This window comes from Xenopus tropicalis, chromosome 3 (genome assembly GCF_000004195.4).
Source record: "Xenopus tropicalis strain Nigerian chromosome 3, UCB_Xtro_10.0, whole genome shotgun sequence".
NCBI classification, from domain to species: domain Eukaryota; kingdom Metazoa; phylum Chordata; class Amphibia; order Anura; family Pipidae; genus Xenopus; species Xenopus tropicalis.
Window position 1 is genome coordinate 76,777,371 of NC_030679.2, and position 16,469 is coordinate 76,793,839.

Here is a 16,469-nt window from a genome sequence, read left to right on the forward strand (position 1 = left end):
ATTGTAAACAGCGGTAAAACCTTTCTGATTTTTTCGTGCAAACGTCCGAAAAAGTCGTGCGTCATACGAAAAAGTCGTACGGACGCCGGAAAAAAACGGCAAAAATACGCTCGGAGCGTTCACATGAACGATCGAGCGTTTGTGCTTTTGTAAATGTGCCCCTTAGTGTCTTCTCAACTTTGTTTACAATAAAGACCTTAAACATGCTCCACAAAGGTAAGGATATTGATACTAAAGACAAGGAACCATGTCTACTGTGCAGCGCTGGGTACATAAGTAGTGCTTTATAAATAAAGATATACATACATACATGAGCAGTGTTACCTACCAGGCATGGCATAAATTTTACCTGGCATATGGGTACTGTCATAATCTTTTGATGAATGTTTATATATTTTGTTTGTTACGTGAAAGACAAATGTACAGCAGTTAAAAAAAGCAATATTGTACCTTTAAAGTTACATTCTACTGAACCAGTTTAAGTTTCAAAAATAAGAAAAATATTTTATTCTTTAAGTGGCGCTATTTAGAGCCACACCCTTCTGCCTTTTCAGTACAATAAGCTGATCTTATGGTAGGGGTAGAGTGTCATGAATCTTTATTTCTGATTCGCTTTCTTGACAATGACGTGATTTGTGATGATAATCACTAAGCAATCGACTTAACCTGCTTGTCAGGATTTGTGAGTCCACAACTGCTAAGTGACCAAAGGAATTTCTCCTTGCCTGCTCTCTTCTTATTATAGTTAGTTGATGGGTGACTCCAATTACAAACCAAGGCACGCCTGTTAAATTGCATTAAAATCACATTTTGCATTAGCTGCTTCTGACACCCCCTACAACATTTGATTGTAATTCTTTGATGTTTGCCAATATATACGTATGTGTTGCCAACCCCTTATACTCTATTGATATGCTTTATCAAGTGCCAATTTATACAACACTGAACAGTTAGTTACATTATATACATTTTTGCAATGTGCTACTTGACTGTATGAACATTTTAGATGAATTGTTTCCATCTGGGACTGTAAATATATTTTATATAATAGTTATTATTTGTATATACTCAAACATTTTCTATGACTAAATTGCAACAGCAGAAGACCGGCCAGTCTCTGTCCATTTGAATCGGGACCCAGTTTACTGGATATACCTGCATAATGTCATTGCTCTTATTAGTTTTATCTTTCATGTTTGTGCTTCCAAAGGTAACATCTTCCTTTAGCCCTCCAGCTGACTGTCCGTACTCCATAACAATATCTTCCTCTCTGCTCCATTCTACACACTGCTGCTCTTATAATCTTTATACTTTTTTGAAAAATCTAGCACCTCCAACCAATACCTCGCAAAAGCATAACCATTTTAAATCATTCGTCCTCCTCCTCTCCCTCTCCTTACTGCTACTACTTGCCGCAGGGGATATCTCTCCTAATCCTGGTCCCTGCCGTATACCTATCTGCTATCGCCCACGCAATGCTTCTCATCTGGTAAAACCCTCACAAACCGCTAACCTGTCTAATCTTATTCAAATTCCCACTCTCTCCTCTTCTTATCTCCCCTTCTCTTGTGCTCTTCTCAATACCCGCTCTGTAACTAACAAAGCCGCTTTAATTCATGATCTGTTTCGCTCCAAGTCTTTCCTGTTTGCCATAACAGAGACCTGGCTCTCTCGCAATGATAATGCTATTAAGGCAGCTCTCTCTTATGGCGGCCTTTCCTTCTCCCATACTCCCCGCATTACTGGCCGTGGGGGAGGGGTAGGGGTTATGCTTTTCCCTCACTGCCGGTTTAAACTAATCCCTATACCTCCTACCTTCAGGTTTCCTTCTTTTGAGGTGCATGCGGTTCAGCTGTTCCACCCTCTTTCTGTGCGGGTGGCAGTTGTTTACAGACCTCCTTCTTCAAAATCCTTGGCTACGTTTCTCTCTGACCTTGAATCCTAGCTCTCTTTTTTTCTATGCTCTGACACCCCTGCAATCATTTTAGGTGATTTCAATTGCAACATAGATGACCCCTCTCAGCCTTGGCCCTCTCGATTTCTCCATCTAACCTCCTCCTATCTACATTTAACAGTGAGCCTTTTCCTCTTTAACATCATCATCTCTTTTTATATCTCGCACATGTCTCCTTCTCCTTCTACTAACACTCAGCCTAAAACCCTGATTCGCAACACTCAAAGGGTGGATATAACTGCTCTCTCTAACTCTCTTAGTTCTAGCCTCTCCTCCTTCTATGCTTCCTCTAATCCTGAGTTACTGGTAAATACCTACAACTCTATTTTATCATCTGCAATTAACACCCATGTACCCCTGCAGCCGCAACGCAGTCGTGCCCACAATCCCCGTCCCTGGCTTAACTCTCAGATGCAATTTCTGCGCTCCTGTGCACGATCTGCTGAGCGCATTTGGAGGAAATCACGCGTGAAAGCTGACTTCCTCCACTACAAATTTCTTATGGTGTGCCTCAATACTGCCCTATCCCAGGCCAAGCAAGCATACTATAACACACTTGTAAATAATAATAAATCAAACCCGTGGCGCTTATTCTCCATATTTAACGTGCTACTTCATCCTTCACCTAATGAATCAATCATATCTGAACACACCCCCCAGGACTTTGCTGACTTCTTTAAAAGCAAAGTCGATTCTATCCACAAACAATTTTCCCAACCCTCAGATACCAGTAATCTCAACCTTCCTAAATGTCCTCTCTCCGTATTCAGCTCCTTTAATCTCGTAACAGAGTCTGAAGTTTCTCAGCTTCTCCGATCCTCTCCGCCTACTACCTGCTCGCTGGATCCTATGCCCTCATCCCTACTAAAACAGTGTGCCCTTGCCCTTACTCCAGCTCTTACCCACATATTCAATTCCTCTCTGGCTTCTGGTACTTTTCCCTCTTTCTTCAAACAAGCATGTGTCAAACCCATTCTTAAAAAGGCTACACTGGACCCATCCTGTCTTTCTAACTACCGTCCTGTCTCTCTCCTGCCCCTAGCCTCTAAACTCCTGGAACGTCTTGTCTTTTCTCGTGTCACTAACTTCCTCTGCACCCATAATCTGCTGGACCCTATGCAGTCTGGTTTTCGGCCTGTGCACTCCACTGAGACGGCCTTATGTAGAGTGGCAAATGATCTCCAGACTGCCAAGGCCAAAGGATGCTACTCGGTCCCCCTTCTCCTAGACCTTTCCTCTGCTTTTGATACTGTCAACCATTCTGTCCATTCTGCAAATTCTCTATTCTCTGGGTATCCGGGATCAGGCAGCATCCTGGTTCTCCTCCTATCTCTCTAACCGCTCCTTCTCTGTTGCTCTTGCTAACAAATCCTCTACCCCAGTTCATCTTAGTGTGGGGGTGCCTCAGTGCTCTGTGCTTGGTCCTTTGCTGTTCTCCCTGTACACTCTCTCTCTAGGAGATCTTATTTCTTCTTTTGGTCTTAAATATCACTTATATGCAGATGACATCCAGATATATTTAGACAGCCCTGCACTAACCACTGATGTTCAAACCCAGATTGGTAACTGCCTCCTGGCTATCTCCTCCTGGATGAACTGACGCCAGCTCAAACTTAACCTAGCTAAAACAGAACTCATGGTCTTCCCGTCCAAACCTGGCCCTCCTCCTCCTTTCACCATTACTATTGATAGCATGACCATCAACCCTGTAAATTGTGCACGCTGCCTTATCTGGTCATCTTTGACCAGTCCCTCTCCTTCTCTAACCATATTAATAACACTGCCAAAACCTGCCATTTTTTCCTCCGTAATATTGACAAGACAACACCCCTTTCTTTCACAAGTAACAGCTAAAACACTAATACATGCCCTTATCCTTTCCCACTTAGATTACTGCAATCTCCTACTAACTGGCCTCCCAGACTCCCACCTCTCTCCCCTGCAATCAATTTTAAACTCTGCTGCCAGGATCCTCCTGCTCTCTCCTAAGAGGGAACCTGTTCAGTCTCAATTAGGCTCTCTGGCATGGCTGCCTGTTAAGCAAAGGATAGTTTACAAAATCCTTCTGCTAACATTCAAAGCCCTTCACTCCTCTGCTCCTCACTACATTTCTTCACTGGTCTCTCTGCACGTTCCTGGTCGTCTCCTCCGTTCCTCTCAGAGCCTCTGTCTTTTTACACCATCCACACCCACTGTGCTCTCTCATCTTAAACCTTTCTATCTCGCTGCTCCTTACCTCTGGAACTCTATCCCTGAATCCCTCCCTGGGTGAGCTGCTCCCTGTACATGTTTTTAGTTGGTCTGGTTTATATTTAGACACTCGCTCTATGGCACAAGATTTTGATCAGCCAATTGCATAGTGGTGAGAAATAGTTTGTTTTTTCTGTGTCTGCTTAAGTTTCCAACTGGTACTCTGGTTTCTTCCCACACTCCAAAGCCTACAGGCAGGTTAATTGGCTTCTCACTAAACTTACCAAAGTGTGAATGAATGTGGTAGGTATGATTGTAAGCTAAGCTTAGGGGTCATCACAAATAATCAAGCAGATGAGGCTGGCTGACCTGTCATATAAGCTGATGCTACAGAGGGGATTATAAATTTCTCATAGTAATTGCACTGGTGTCAGAGCTGCCCAGGGCCGGAACTAGGGGTAGGCAGAAGAGGCAGCTGCCTAGGGCGCAATGATTAGGGGGCGCCAGGCAGAAGCCTCTGCTGCCTACCACTAGTTCCCCTACTTTGCCATTGCCCCCGCCGCTAATGACAAGCGGCGGGGGCAATGACCCACGGCATCGCACCCCCCCCGAACTGCGCATGCACGCCAATGGAGGGGGCGGGGCAGGGCGGGCCAGGTGGCTGACCGGGTTGCCTAGGGCGCCCGGACGGCTTGGCCCGCCCCTGGAGCTGCCATATAATGTGAATCTAACTTAATTACTATTAAGCTTTGTATCATCAAATTTAAATTCTGGGGGGCAGAGAAATGTAAGTTAAGAGCCTAAAAACGAATCAGAAAAAAAATCCTACCATTAGTAAATAGCCACTATAATGTGTGACATTTCTGCCATACTTCTTAATTTAAGCTTTAGTTCTCCTTTAAATAGGAATGAAATTGGGAACTGCACAGACTATCCTTCCAAAAGACCCATGCCCTCTGTCTCTCACCCCCTTTGAGAGACTTTGTATAACAGGCCTACCCCGGAGAACCTTGATCTCCATCCTGTATAGACGCTTGACTAACCTCCCTGAGGACCCCTTCCCCAAGCATTCCTATATGCTGAAGTGGGAAGAGATCACCTCCACGACCCTCCCTCTAGATGAATGGGCAGATGTCTGGCACAATGCGAGTCAGATGTGTCAGACAAAAGGAAAATATATATAAAACCATGTTTTTCTGGTATGACACAGCTATAAAACCATATATTCCCAGGAACCTCTCCACTATGCTGGAGAAACTGTGGTGAACAAGGAACCCTACAGCATATCATGTGGCACTGCCCCACAATATTACCATTATGGAAGTAAATAGAGGGCCTACTCTCCTGCATTCTGTTCAAAGATACCCCACTAGACATCTATACAGCTCTCGTGGGTATGCCAATCTTAGACAATACAGCTGCGGAACAGAAGTTAACAAACTTCATTCTAACAGCCACTAGACTTGCAATTACCAAAAGTTGGAAGGACCCCCTACCCCCAGATTGGAGGATGTGCTCTGAAGGGTGAGAGATATGAGGGAGATGGAACTAATGACGGCCAATATCCACGACCGACGTAAACAATGGGAGAAGGTCTGGTCCAGATGGGATTACTATATAATAAACACAAGGACATAGAGTAAGATACACCCTACACAGGACTAATCTCCTATTTGACCTATAATATGACCCTCTATTCTCCCCCCCCCCCCCAAGGGATCCAAATTATTTCCTCAAATTCCTTTTTTTTCCTAATTGCAACTGTTAATTTTATTATCCACTGTTAATGATCTATGATAACTGTTAATCAACAGGCCTGTTCTGTACTCTGGGATACAGTCAACTTACCTGATCCGCATAAATGTACTGTTACATTATCACTATTGACTTATTGAATGCCTGTTATAACTATCATGCATAAAAACAACAATAAAAAAATACGTAAAATGTGGGGAGTTACACATGCGCACTGAGATGTACTGGTCTGGTAGCTCCCTGAGGGGCAAGAGGGCAATTGTTAAAATTAACTTTTGGTAGCAGGAATAAATGATCCCTCAGAATATAATATAGCACAGATTGGCTGGCTGATGGAGAGGCTCCTAGTGAAAGTGGGAAACCAATTAATGGATTATTTTTAAAATAATGATTGAAGGTTATGTTCTAATGTACATAAAGTATGCGTTTGCCCCCCCCCCCTTTTGTGTTCTATGGAGTTTATAAAAGTTGGTGCACACAAAATATGTATGTAGAGTATATATGCCACTTTGCTTGTGATAGTTATGAATCCCTTGTGGAGTACCAGCAAAAACAATTATAAATGTTAGGGATACCCCTGTGCTCACAATATTCACTATGGTTTACTCTTTCTCTTTGTAATTTAGGTTCTCCTTCTGCTCCTTACAGTAGTCCAATCCTTTTGGAGTTCCTACCACAGGCAGGTAGACTTCATTTCTGTTTAAATTAAAGGCAAAACTTGCCATTTGATATATTCCTTTGCTCACTCACAGCTGGTATATGGGTGGGGTGATTATGATGCAGATGTCCCCTGGCACATTCATACTTACACAACTTTAAGATGTGCAAGCTTGGAAGAGATTTGGCCACAAGGTACTGGGAAGCCTTATACTTCCTGCCTGCCAGACCAACCAGTCACTGTACCTTTGTTGTGCATAAAATAAGCACCTTTTTAGGGATTTTACAGGAGCAATCCACATAGAAGCTTCTTCCAGTCATAGCTGTCAGTACTCTCAGGGCTTTATAGCAGATCAGTATATGCTAGTCATCGCCTAGGTGAGGATATTCAGTGACAGAAACTCTCTCAGGACCATATAACACAAGGGAATACAAACAAAACAAGGGTGAAATAAATATATAGCTCTTTAATATTATTCCTAGTTACCAGTTCACACTGCATAGGTAAAAATCCTATACAAATGAATAGAGGGCTGTGATATTTTTCTGTGGTGTGTGTTATTTTCACTTTTTCGCAAAATATATATTCATAGGGGCACATTTACTAATCCACGAACGCTCCGAATGCGTTTTTTTCGTAATGAGCGTATTTATTGCGACAATTTCGTACCTTGCGTGACTTTTTTGTATTTTGCATGACTTTTTCGTACTTTGCGACAAAATTTGTGCGACAAAATCGTATTGTCGCGATGAGTGCGAAAGTTTCGGATTCATTCAAGCTTCATTATCGTGACTTTCCTTGGGCCAGGTTGGAGCTGCAGAGTGCCATTGATTCCTATGGGAGGCTTCCAAAATCATGCACAGAAGGATCGAAGTCGGAAAGGTTTTCCTGCATTTTACGATCATTCGGATACGAAAATTTCGTGATTTTCGGATCGCCAATACGATATTTTCATGACTAATACAATTTTTTTCGTAACCATATTTGTGATATTTGCGATCTTTAGAAATTTTCGTATCCAATCCGAATTAATCCCATTAGGGATTCGAACTCGTGTTTTCATGAATGTGCCCCATAGTGTTGTTGTTTAATAATTTTACTCATTGGACTGTAGGATCACTCAAGTGAAAGTGGAATGGGCTGGTGTAATTAATATTAATGAAATGTGATTTGAGTAACATGATAGTAACTAATACTGAATTTCCGCCAGTACAGAGGCATCTTTTATTCGAAACATGGGTAGCTCTTCATCATTATTATCACAGTTGTTGTACACCTGTCATGTTTGTACTAAAATCCCATGAGAAACACTTAATACACTGTATACTGGGCTTTTTTTTTTTATTTAGAATGTTATTCTTTCACACTTCCATGTAGTCACCTTTAAGAAAGGAAGTGACTTCTGCTTGCAAACTTTCCATCCTCCCTCTGTAAGCCAGAATGCTTTTTAGAAATGATCTGTGCATGGTGTGCTGAATGTTTGTTTCCATTAATAGTGCAGGGCACAAAAAGCACCTTTTGTGGGACTGCAGATGCACAGCTGCTTTTTTTTTTTAATGTTATTTAAAGTGCACTGTTTAATAGAGGCTGTTTCTTTTGTATGAATCCAAATATTTACACTCCTTTGGGGTATTAGATCAAATTCCTTTTGTCTGATGAATTAGAATAGCTTTGAAATGTTACTGCTGGCAATTTAAAGAAAACATTGGCAATAACAGGCAAGGGTAACCCCCAGGGGGCGTGGAAAGGGGTTGGAAAGCTAATTAGCTAGATTGCCGAAAAATTCCTATCACTAGGCAATAATTATATGACATTTAAATGAATATAATGTTCAGCTTCATTTAATTTATTATTTAATTCATTTTATACAAATAAAAAAAAAAACTTTATATGTAGCAGGAGGTTGATCACCAGGTCCCCTGAGATACAAATTGATTTTAAAAAGTACTGTTCATCTAATGATCTTCTTTACAATTTTACTCCATCTATGTCATGGTATAACCTGATATAATTAAGTGCTTTCTTTTCTTGAGATTCATTTAAACACTTGACAAAATATTGATTGCCACATTTTCTGCTATGTCAAGCACTAATTCATTCGTCTTTATTCTTTATGTAGGACATACAGTGTTTATGAAGTTTCAGTAGACTTGGTGCTTAAGAGTTACTGTGTTATTGCTGTACCAAGGGAATTGAGTTTTTTTCTGCAACAGTTTGAGTGACTGCTGTAGTAAGTAAATATTTATTCAGTGATATAATTACAGTCGGGGGACTGCAAAGTACACAAATATATGCCAGTCTAAAAATAACTAAGAACAGTTCCTCAGCGGTGCTAATCAAAGCTTGGCTTATACCTTCCAATGAATTCTACAGAACAGATTAAAATCTTTTTAATATAGAAGAGCAACTAAAGTCCTGGATTATATAAGTCTACTGCTTTAAGCCTAGTCATATGCAAATTATATCAGCTTGCAGCATAAAAATATCCTGTACAGGTAATCATTCTTACTAATTAGAATTATTTTCTTATAATTGAGTCTATGGGAGATGTCCTTAACGTAATTTGGCACTTTTTGGATAATGGGTTTCCAGATAATTAATCCAATCTATGTGAAAGTCTCTCCACTTGGCTGACACCCTTTGTTATATTTCTGGTGGGCAGGTCCTTTACACATCCATAATCTTAATTCTCCACAGGTTTTTTCGGAGGGGGGTTAAGCTTCTATTTAAAGGTTTTGGTCCTGCAGAATACCATTTTGTGTCTTAATAATAAAAAAAAAACAGGATCTGTCATTAAAATCCCCTAGTTATATAAGTATCAGGAACTTCTCTTATAATACTGTATATTGATATTGTAAGGTAATGTAAGGGTTAAAAATAGTAGCGTATTTTTGTCCTGAAATATGTATTAAAAGGGTTAAATAATGATAAGCTCACATCTTTCACAGGAAGCAAATGAAATGTGTGAAACTATGACATTTGACTGTACGGCAAATTAATCCTTTTTTTATCCTGTATGTTTGTACCGTGTAAATAAAGATTGCTGAAAAGGTTTTTGCCACATTAAGAGCACTCTTTTTTTCCTTTGTTTTAGGCCCTTTTCTTTTGTTAACTGTCAGTTTTCACTTTTCAGTACTCAGCCTCAGATATGGGTAGCAATTTTGATGAGACATTTCTCAGTGTGTGGAATATAATTCTCTTCAACACATAGGGGAAGATTTATCAAAATGGGAGTCCAGAGCTGAATACATAAAAAACTCACCCACGTTTTATTCATTCCTATGGGATTTTAAGAAGTGTATTTATCAATGGGTGAAAGTTAGAACTCACTTTTTGATAAATACACTTCTAAAAACTCCATAGGAATGAATAGAACGTGGGTGAGTTTTTATGTATTCAGCTCTGAACTTACATTTTGATAAATCTGCCCTATAATGTTTAAAAATAATTAGAGGTAAATTTGCCCTTTAACTAAAAACATCCAGATCATATGGTCATACATAAAAAAAACTGGATTCCTGTTTATCTCAAATGATATAAGAAATAAAAATAAGTTATTGATTACAAATTAATGTGTTTAGTTACACAGTTCAAAAACCATAAAAAATAATCCTATTTAACATGCAAGGTTATGTTTTGTGTCAGACAAATCTAAATTTATTTTGTACTTCTGTATAGTGTACAGTAGACAGGATGTGTGTTTTTGTTATACATGAAGACTCTTTTATAAAACAGCCTTTCCATTCTAAAACCTCTCTCCATAGTGATACTGACTTTCTCGCTTCATTTCCAGCTATACAGGTGGAAAATACAGTGGGGAAGGATGAGTCATTTCTTCCAGTGATATTACACATGTCGACTCTATTTTCAGATTTTAGTGTGAGAACAAAGTTCAAAATAATTTTAACTGGAAATGGAAAATAAATCTATTTAATTTATTACATTTTTAATTTATTAAAAATAGTAAATGATCTCCAGTCTGGAAGTATGACATTTCTAGGGTATATATATATATATATATATATATATAGTCCAAAGTAGATGCCGCACTCACAGGACTTAATGTGATCAAAAAGTATTTATTGATGAAAACACTTTGATCACATTAAGTCCTGTGAGTGCGGCATCTACTTTGGACTGTACTATCTTTACTATACTGCACCCAGGCATACTTGGACTTGGTTAAACGTGAGTGCCTACTTGTTTGCATTCTATATATATATATATATATATATATATATATATATATATATATATATATATATATAATATGACAGTTGTTCCACAAAGTCAAACACAATCATATAACGCACATCAATAACTGAATTCTATTATACATAATTAAAAAAAATATATATATATTTTGCTTTGTTCAGCTGCGGAGCAAACCAGTCAGCAGATATTCCTTGCTGAGCCCTGTTGATAAAATGCTGTTGATTTCCCATTCTCACCATTCTAAACAAATCAGCAGAATTGTTGTGAAAATCTTGGAGACGGAAGTACAGTAAAGCACATGCAGTTCTACAGCCACATGCATTCTTCTGGTGTACTATGTAAGGTTTTTGACTTTTGCCTCATTTATAGTGACTAAAGTCACCTTCACAGACATAGTATTTGCTGACTTTTCTTACCTTTTCCTTACTCTTTGCTCCCCTGAGGTTTTATCCTGTTGCTGTTTATATCATCCTGTAATCTAGATACCTGGGTAGGATGTGTTTCATACTTGACCACTTCCTGATATAGTTTGATATAGTATGTGAGTGCAAGTTGCTCCTCCTCTTTGGCCTCTACATGTGGATGAGGATGGATGGTGCTGAGAAGTTAGGGACTTAGGCCAGAGTTAATGAAAGGCCCCAAGGTAGTTAGACCCTTGATGAAGTCAGGGAACAGGGCTCCATGAATGAGATATAATGGAAGATGGTAGGTGTAGCTTCTGTCATAATACATTCTAGGTGTAAGATAGGTTGAGCTAGTAAGAGCAGTTCTGAGCTCCACTGTAGGAGTGATAGATTGGAGGTATCTCTCCCTGGTGATACTGCCTAGTGTAGGGGTCATAGTGGATAGAGGATTAGGTTAGAAAATAATCTGGAGGTTCACTGGAGGTGATCCAGATCCACTAATGGTTGTCACAGAGGTAAAGTGGGATTTCTTGTGTTAATTTTTAGCAAAGGTGTATACTGCCCCCCCAGTTACTAGGCAATGCAGTTTAGGATCATATTTTAATAAACCTTAGCCATGTAAATGTGGAGTATCTCGATTCATGGATGGCATACTCCAGCATAAAAAAAGTTAGGGGTAAATTTACAACATGTGAAACTAGAGCTCAGCACAAAAAAATTCACCTACTCTCTATATATGTCTATGGGATTTTTAAAGGCAATGGGTGAAAGTCAAAGTTCACCATTTGATAAATACATTTTTAAAATCCTTATACAGTTGGTGAATGTTCGTGTGGTGAACTCTAACTTCAAACATTACAGAATCTCACCCATTTGGTACACATACAACCACCCAACAAAACAATTTTTGTATTTAACTTAAATTTAAATTGAAATGATAATATTTTTACCACAATTCTACCCTGCTCTGCTTACCTAGTCAGTCCCTGACACTTACAAGGGAGGTGCTAATACCCTAAGCAAAACGTATAAACACAAACAAAAATTTTTAACTAAGAATTGGATTTATTCTAAACTGTGATATTGCCACTGAATAGTTATTTTCACAGTTTTATAAAAAGTAGAAGTTGCATACTTAGAGAGTAGTTTGTAACTCTCTCTCTATACACTTGATTTTTAGGGGCATATATATCAATTTTAAATACCCAGATATTGACTAGAGCTGTTTCGCCAGGACAGTTAATGGAAACATGTTTATAAACTTTTTATATGACAATTTTATGTTGCAGGTTGTCAAGAAGCCAACCAGAAATCATACTATACTGGATTTTTACATATAGATAAACATATATAACATTTAGCAAATGCACAAGTAGTAGAAACTCTGGGTAATAGTGACCATAATGTTATATCAATGTTTGATGCAAAAACGCAGTTAAACATTGGAGCAAAAAAGACACTGAATTTCAGGAAATCCCCTTTGAGTTCCTTAAGGTCAGTACTTCACATTGGGGCATTCAGGCCTGGATTTGTGGTGAGGCCACAAAGGCCCGGGGCTAGGGCGGCATAAATTAAGGGACAGCATGCCGTCCAGCCGCATGTACATTTTGCTCCCATACAATGCACTGGGAACAGGACGCTCAGAAAAACTTCAGTGCGCCGCGTCCCCAGTGATCCGTACGTGAGCGAAAAGAATGCGCATTCGGTGGGGGGAGGGGTGCATTACGTTTTTTGCTAAAGACAGAACAGAAATGGTTGTCATTTATGTCATATTTTATTAATGACTTAGGGAAGGGTATTGTAAGTAATATATCAGTGTTTGCAGATGACACAAAGCTATGCTTTAAATATATACACCATGCAAGTGAACTGTACAAGTCAGGGGGCAGTTTATCCACTGGCCCACCCAGAAATACAGCATCTGATCTGTAACACTTAAAGCCTTTTATCAGCAGATATGGAGTCTACAATATGTTGTACTAAAAATTTTGACAAGTTAAATCATTAAGCACCATTTATAACCAATTACATTTTTAAACATTAATAAACACATTTTACAGGCTATTAATGACCTTTTTGTAGTTTTATTAACGCTGTTGGAAAAGGGCTTTGCTACTGATGGACCGTATCTTGGCAATATTGCGGAGGAAAAAGCAGCAGGTTTTGGGAGTGTTATTAATATGGTTAGAGAAGGAGAGTGACTGGTCAGAGATGACCATCCAGATAAAACTACATTAAAAAAAACTACAAGTTTTCTGTCTTGCTTGCACTTTTTTCCCAGATGATTTTGTTTTTTAATCTACAATCATTTCTTTTTCAGAGAGATGAAAAATAAATCTTCTGACCCCCTTAGCTGAAAGCATGGTGGTAGGAGGAAAAAAGGATTTTGATCCAAATCTTTACCCCTTCATCATGCTTTAAGGTTTTTGCTTAAATTTTTGAAAAAAATCCTTCTTCCATCCCCAATAACTGTGTAGTGGATAGAAAATGTAACCTGAACACTGCAGTAAAAGAATGATTGACCCTGAAGGAAGACATTTTACATCACCTTGATAGTGAAAAAAACTTTAAACATAGGGGTGAGGTGAGTAGTTACTTGGCCAGGTGTTATTAATCTGAGGTAGCAATGAGCAAAATTTGTATGGCCACAAAAATTCACCTTGTCAAAAAAATTTGGCCTGTGTCAAAAAAGTTGCACGATAGCTGCATTTTGCAAATTTTTCACAGTTTTAGTGAATTTTTTCACAATTTTGCAAATTTTTCAGCGAAGCAAAACTGGACAGATTCACTCATCACTAATCTGAGGCATTCATCTAAGCACTGACCTTATATCATAACTAGACACCTTAGGGCACTGGCACATGGGGAGACTAGTCGCCCCCGACAAATCTCCCTTGTCGAGGGCGACTAATCTCCACGAAATGCCATCCCACCAGCGAGAATGTAAATTGCCAGTGGGATGGCATACGCAGAGCTGCAATTTCCCCCGAAATCCCCGATTTGCCTTGAGAGGAAACTTTCGGGGGAGCTCTATTTGACTATAACTTTGCAAAAGTTCTATGGACTTGTGCCTTTTTTAAATTCCCTGTCCCATTATGGGTCTTAAATTAGATTCTAAATAAAGGGCACCTCCAAGCCAGACTCATATGAATCCTGATATACCCATATAATGCTTGCCCTCCAGCACTCTAGAGGTAAAGTAGAGGTAAATTACAGGCCATCTCTCATACAAACCATTTTCAGCAAACAGTTTTAATTTTTGAAAATATTTTTTCATTTTCGCTGTAGAAAAAAACATTAGCTTGTACTTGATACTAATTAAGCTTTATAAATTCATACTGATGGCTAAGCAATGCTATTTGGTTTATTTAATGTTTAAATGTTTTTTAGCACATGTAGTGGGCTTTCCATATCGCCATACCTTATCTGGATAACCCCAGGTCCCAAGCATTCTGGTTAATAGATCCATACCTTAATTAGGTGGGAAGTTATTGTTTGTTGATAAAACTGCCTTGCCTTGTGCTGTCATGGTATAGTTAAAATGGCTCCGTACTCAGATAAGGATAAGATTACATCCAAAATATTTTCTTGATTGTATCCTATAAAGTAATAAAATTCTGTTTACAAATAGTAAAAATAGTAAGTTTAAAACTATGCCCTTTTTGTTGTTTTAATAATACATAAATATAAAAAGGAATATTTACTTTATGTATTTTTAAAAGCTAATTTATAACAAAATGAAAACATTGGCCTAAACTGCTGAAATACATACAATCATTTATGCTTATGCTACGGTTTTTCTCTGTGCTAGTAAAATAATCCAGATGTTTTTTTGCAAAATGCTTATAAATGATACCTAAAGGACGTAACCTTGCATGAACTCCAGAAGCTTCTATTAGAACATTGTGTTACTTTTTCCACATGACTACGAACTTTGTCTGTTTCTTTCCAGTTAGAATTTTAATGTAATTGCACCAAAGAGGGACAGTGTGACCACTGCACTAAATGGGCCTTGTATTCTGCCACTGTTTTAGAGAATTCTTACATTTCCACAGACCAAATTCATTGTTTTAAAACACATTTCCATAGTTCCCCATTTAATCCAAACATGACCACCAACTAAAGTAAGGAGCACCATTTTAGAAAACAGTCAAGACCATGTCTGTAATGGATCATTGAATGAAGCAATCATGGCTATCTTGCAAATGCCACAATAGGATAATGTTCAGAATGCATGATCACTGGATTATACTTTACATTTATATCTCTGTGTTTAACAGAGAGTCAAATGTTGGCAACTTTGTAAATGCAATTCAGATGTAGGAGCTGCTCAGGTGTGAATGATGCCTTATTTATATCTAGATGAATATTCAGGAAATTTTTATGGAGATATTGGGACTTTCCACAACCTGAAGCTTGTTTGGATATGACATGGATATGCAATTTAAGAAGTTTGCTTAGCAACAAATAGTTACATGAAATAAAAAAAATTGTATGTATAAACCTATGTATACTAGGAATGATTCTATTTTGGACCTGGTAATATCTAATAATACTGAACTCATCTCTAACATTTGTGTGGGTGAGCATTTGGGGAACAGTGATCACAACATGGTCTCCTTTGAGATAATGCTGCAGAGACAGCTCTATAAGGGAGTAACTAATACGCTCAATTTTAGACGTGCAGACTTTGCCAGTATAAGGACATCTCTGCAATGTGTCAACTGGGAAAGGCTTTTCATGGGGTTAGACACAGAAGGAAAATGGAACATCTTTAAAACATTGCTTTGCAGGTATACACAACAGTATATTCCCCTTGTAAGTAAGGAGAGGCATCGCAAAGCAAAACCTTTATGGCTGAATAAAAGAGTTAGGGTCGAGGTTGGTACCGTATTTTTCGCCGTATAAGACGCACTTTTTCTTCCCCAAAACTGGGGGGGAAAAGTTGGTGCGTCTTATACAACGAATACGCCTGAGCCCCACTCAGCTTTCCCAGCATGCTTGAGTACAGACACCAGTTGGCATTCAGCAGCCTGAGCGGCTATGGGATCAGCAGGCACCTCAGTGAATGGGCCAACCCCCGGCAGTACTGTGGGACAGCCCCCCCCCCCGGACGTCTGACAACGTGCACATTTACGGGAGAACGTCCCACCGAGCGTCACTATGGCAACAAGTTGCGGGGTTTTGTATTTTTTTAATTCGCATTGCTTACCCATACAGGGGGGCCTCTTGGGTGCTAGTAGGGTAGGGTGGGGAGTAGTAAATAGAAATGACGGAGCAGACGGGCCGCGCT